This window comes from Elephantulus edwardii, unplaced genomic scaffold, assembly GCF_000299155.1.
Source record: "Elephantulus edwardii isolate Elephantulus edwardi_28Jun2011 unplaced genomic scaffold, EleEdw1.0 scaffold00240, whole genome shotgun sequence".
NCBI classification, from domain to species: Eukaryota; Metazoa; Chordata; class Mammalia; order Macroscelidea; family Macroscelididae; genus Elephantulus; species Elephantulus edwardii.
This window is the reverse complement of record NW_006399990.1, coordinates 3,682,620-3,688,190: the sequence shown is the minus strand read 5'-3', so window position 1 is coordinate 3,688,190 and position 5,571 is coordinate 3,682,620.

Below are 5,571 nucleotides of genomic sequence, written 5' to 3'. Positions count from 1 at the left end.
GCTGTTGTGCATAGTGTCGCTATGAGTCAGAAACGACTCGACGGCACATAACAACAACAACCATATATTATATGTCTTTTTGATGTATACAGCATTTTAGAATTCTTCTTGGCAAACATTTATAAATTTCTTACCTTGTTCTTGTTGTTGTTATGTGCCATCAAGTCACTTGTTACTCATAGTGACCCTATCTATGTATAAGAGCTCTAAATGCCGTTCTATACTGTGCCAACCTAGCCATTTCAAACACACTCATTCCTACCATTCCACTCACAGAACCAATCCATCTCATTGAAGGTCTTCCTCTCCACTCTGTCAAGCATAATGTCCCTCCCTAAGGACCAGTCCCTCCTTGCAACATGCCAAAGTATGTCAGACGAAGCTTCAGAATTTTTAACTCCAAGAAATATTCCAGCTTCACCTCCAGACAAATCCATTTGTTCTGCCAACAGTCCATGGTATATTCAACACTCTTCTCCAGCACCACAGCTCAACGGCATCAATTCTCTTTCTCTCATCCCTAGTCACTGTCCAACTCTCTGATGCATAGCACATAACTGCGAAGCCTATAGCCCGGATCAGACGCACCTTAGTGTCCAGCCTGACGTCGTTGCCCTTCAGTACTCTTGAGAGGTCCCTCACAGCTGACTTTCCCAATGCAATTCATCTCCTGATATCCTGGCTGCTTTTACCAAGAGCGTTAACTGTGGAACCAAGTAAACTAAAAGTGTCAACTGCCTCAATCTCTTCACCATCCATACTGCTGTCAATTGGCCCAATGGTGAGAATCTTTGTTTTCTTGATGTTGAGCTTCAATCCATACAGGAGGCTGCAATCCTTGACCTTTTGCAGCAAACGCTTCAGGTCCTCCTCAGTTTCAGCAAGCAGAGTTGTGTCACCTGCATAACGCAGGTTGTTGATGACTCTTCCAGCAATCCTGATGCCACATTCCTCCTCCTACAGCCCAACGTCTTGGCTTCTCGGATGATCTGTTCTGCATACAGATTGAAAAGGTGTGGAGACAGAATACATCCCTGACAGACTCTCTTCTTGATTTTGAACCATGTAGTGTCTCCTTGCTCTGTTCTGATGACTGCCTCTTGGTCCTAGTATAGGTTTCACCTTAGCACAAGCAAATGTTCTGGGATTCCCATTCTTGTGAGAATCAGCCACAGCTTTCTTAACATGCCACATCTAAAACCATAGAGCTATAAACACATTGGGGTTTTGGTTTCTCTTTTCCATTTTTAAATGATTTGGCTTTATTCTTTCTTATGTGTATTTGAGAAAAGGACCTGAAGTTTTCTCATCTAGGTATCTTCATTTCTTAAGCAAAATGACTGCAATGAGCTTTGGTGACTTAGTGGCAAAATGCTGTGCTGCAATCCTAAAGGCATGCAGTTCAAGGCCACCAGCTACTCTGAGGGAGAAGGATGGGCAATCTCCTTCTGTGTGTTTAACTGCCTCTGAAAACCCCCTGGAGGATCAGTTGTGGGTCTGTTATGATTCTAGGGTACACAACAACAACCATTTGATTATAGATGGAATTTTGCACTGTTTTTCAGAAGAATTTTATTTTATACATTTTTTTCTATCAAATTACCACTTTTGTTTGGGAGCCTGGCTGACATAATTTAATATACTGGCTTGCTAACTACAAGGTATACAGTTTGAATCCAACAGCCCTCTGATGGAACAAGATGGACAGTATCCTCCTGGAGACCTGAAAGAGGTTCACTGTGAGTTATAATCAATTTGATGGCCATGGGTTGGTTTTGGGTGATTTAGTTAGATACCTCTGTTGCTCTAATGCCAAGGAGCTGTGCTACAATCCCAAAAGCATGCAGTTCAAATCCACTAGCTGCTCCATGGAAGAAGGATGGACAAACTCCTGCTGTGTGATTAACTGCCTCTGAAAACCCACCTGAGGGTCAGCTAATGTGTTTGTTCTCACTCAAAACTATACAACTAAACAGTTTAGTGATGTACATTTTTTATGAGATACAATAACATTTTAATAATTTTACAAAAGGACAATTTTTTGTCTCAATCAGGTGATAATAATGGTTGGACAAGAGCACTTGTTTAAAACATTACAAGACTATATAAAATAATGAGTGCATTTTTTTTAGAACAATAAACAGAGAAAAAAGGAGAAAGTTTAACAAGACAGATTCAACAAATCTGACCAAATTTGCTTCTGTACATTTATTCCCTCACATGTAATAGAGTGGATAGCAACTTCTATTTCAAATTTCTAACATACCTATCTGATCATATAGCAAATAATAACCCATTGTCTGCCATATGCCACCTGATTACATACCACTAAACCAGATTAGGCTTTCACTTTTGACATATCTGCAAATATATGAGGGCATAGCATTGCCGTTTCCTAAAGAAAATCCCCATCAGAAAGTTGCCAGTAATTTACTTTTAAAGCTTCATTTTAAAAAAAGAACAATTTGAAATGTAAAGGCTTTTTGACCACCGTTGAACCTCTAATCATCAATATTGTCATGATAACATTGTTTTCTGCCTATTAAAATAAGATAAATCTATGCAAGTTTAATTTATTTGAATCAAAATGAAAAATTTCCTGGGTAGAATGATCAAACAAATAAAGTGCATGTACAGATGACTGAGAGAAGAGATTAAAAAAAAAAGTCTAGTCATCTGCTTCTAATCTACTGAATCAGTTCATAGTGTTCTGTATCTTACTTCTTGTAAGATAGGGCTTGTAAATCCAGTAATTTTTTTTCCCTACAGTGGGTAAACTAAAGCCATTTCCTATTATTTTTAAAATATTAAATACTCCTCTATAATTTCAGTGCTAAAGGTGGAAATTCAATCTCATAGCCACAGCATTAATGCTTGCAATATTCCTGGGTCCCTGGGTTTTTTCTAGTGAGTTCATAATGTTAGCTATCCAGGACTTTAAGAGAGTGGACAGAAATCTAATGTGTATAGTTACAGTCTATAGACCATTAACCAAATCATAGTTTATTGCAGTCTTACTGTATTTGGAAAGAGAAAGAGGATGCTGTTATTGTCGCTGCAACTATGTGCCATTGAGGCACCTGAGACTCATAGTGACCCTTTGTACAACAGCTCTGAACCCTGCCCTGTCCTGAACTAGCCTCACTGACTTTGGTGCACTTAATTCTATCATCCAAAGTATTGTGTTTATCCATCTAATCCGAGGTCTTCCTCTTCTGCACTGTCCCTCTACTCTTCCAAGCATGATGTGATTCCCAAAGGACTGTTTCCTCCTGTCCATGTTCCCAAAGTATGTGAGATGGAGATTAAAAATTCTTGCCTTCAAGGAGAAACTTGGTTTGACCCTCTCCATGAGAGAGATATTTGCTTTCCTCCCTGCCCATGGCATGTTCGATACTCTTCTCCAGCACCACAGCTCAAAGGCATCAGTTCTTCTTCTTACATTCTTAGTCATTGTCCAGCTTTCAAATGCACAGCATGTTATTGCGAATACCATGATCTGGATTAGGTGCACCTTAGTCTCTAGACTGATGTCATTGTTTCCCAGAACTCTGGAGAGGTCCCTGATGGCAGACTTCGCCAGTGCAATTCAACTTCTGATTTCCTGACTGCTGGTGTCAAAAGTGTTGATATGGAGAAAATAAAATAATTTCTTCATGAAAATTATTTATTCTCGCTTTAAGTATTTAATAGCATTATTTTATCCATGGAGATGATAAATTTTTTCTTTTATACAAAACTGGCCTATTCTTTCAAGTGTATTTCCCATAAGAAGAACAATAAGAAAACAACAACAACAAAAACACACATACAAAAAAACCCACCCACCAAAAACAGTCATGCCAAAATAATATCATCCTAAAGATTGTGGTATAAAGATTGCCTGCTAAAGATGTTTGAAATATTCATTAATTTACTCTAGAACAAAAGATAATTTTTCTTTTTGATGTTCTTGTTGTGTGCCACCGAGTTGCTTGTGACTCATAGCAACCATATGATTCAAAATTCCCCATGCCGGTCCATCTCATTTCACCAATACCTAGGATGTCAGTATTTATGCATTCATTCCATTTCTTTCATAGCGATGTCCAATTTGTCTACTTTCATGCTTCTCATATTCCACATTGCAATCATTAGTGTCTGTTTACAACTGTTCCTCACCTTTCATGTTTCCATATTTGAAGGCTCAGCTTCAGTTGTCATACGCTGGTCTAAGTGCGCTCTATCAGGCTTAGGGTTTTCGAAGACCTGTTATTTCTGAAGTGGATGGCCGATCCTTCTTGCTAGTCTCTCTTAATCTGAAAGCACAGATTTAGAACTGTATCTGACAGACAAACATTTTAGCGAAATGAGCAGATGAAAGACATTTCCCCATTTATAGAAGCAACCAATAGATTCATTGTTGCCTCCTGCCCTTGGCATGTGTGTCTTGACCCATTCCTTCCCTTGCTCTACCAGCATCCCCTTAGACTCCTGCCTACACCATTGAGTATCTCTCTCAGCCTGTCAAGTCCTTGATAGGATGGCTTAATTCTCAAGCCTGTTGGGCCTCTCTGATTCTGAACTCCTGATGCTGCTGCCAGGTTCTTATGCTGCAGCCAGTATCTCTTGAGTTTGTTGCTGTTGTTGTTGTTAATAGCTGTCGAGTTGTAGGCGACTCATAGTGACCCTATGAGGGAAAGTCCTCAACAATTGTGTGAGTTTCATCTTCTCTGCAGGTTCATATGGAAGTGGATGCCACTCCTGTTTCCAAGCTTGTTTTAACCGGGGAGTACGACCAAACACTGTCCACCATGGGTAACCATTATCATATTTGACACATCAGTGTCACAGTGTTTAGCTTCACAGAGACAACAAATTACCTCTGTATGACAAGTAGACACACCAGGGCTATACAACCTAGAAGAATGTTTCACCAAAAACAATTAAAGACAGGCCTGAGGGCCACAGGCTACAGGATTTTAAGCTACCACCTGAAGCAAGCACCACAGGCTCCACCATTACTTCCCCTTACTTTAAGGCTCTGGGCCACTCTCCCTCCCCACCAATTTTGAAGGGCAGAACGAGCAGTAACACACAGCAAAACGGACCCCAGAAGCTTCCCTTGTCTTACTGTCACCAAGTCAAGCCTCCATTGAGATGCCAGCCATTCCACCAGTCAACCAGCCAACTTCTAAAGTGGCCTCTTGAGTTAGGTGTATCTCAGAAAGCTCTGAGAAAAAGTTTTTTGCCTTGAACTTCTGCTCCAGGACTGACTTCCTGTGGCTTAGTGCCTCTTTTCTTTCTTTTGTCCCACAATGCTGTCACAAAAGAATAGTTTCCCAGGAGAGGGTGATGTATCCTCTATATATGGTATGTAAGTGTTGTTTTAAGAACTCAAGCCCTCCCCGCTGGACTCCTGAAAATAGTACAATATTAAAAGAAATTGGCTTTCACTCTCTTTTTCTTGATTTCTCTCTCTTTGTGTGTGTGCATGTGTGATTTATACCATACTCAAAGCTGGTTGAACACCAGTAGCCAGGAAATTAAAAGGCGCATTGTGATGGGAAAGTCTGCTATTAGGGACCTCTC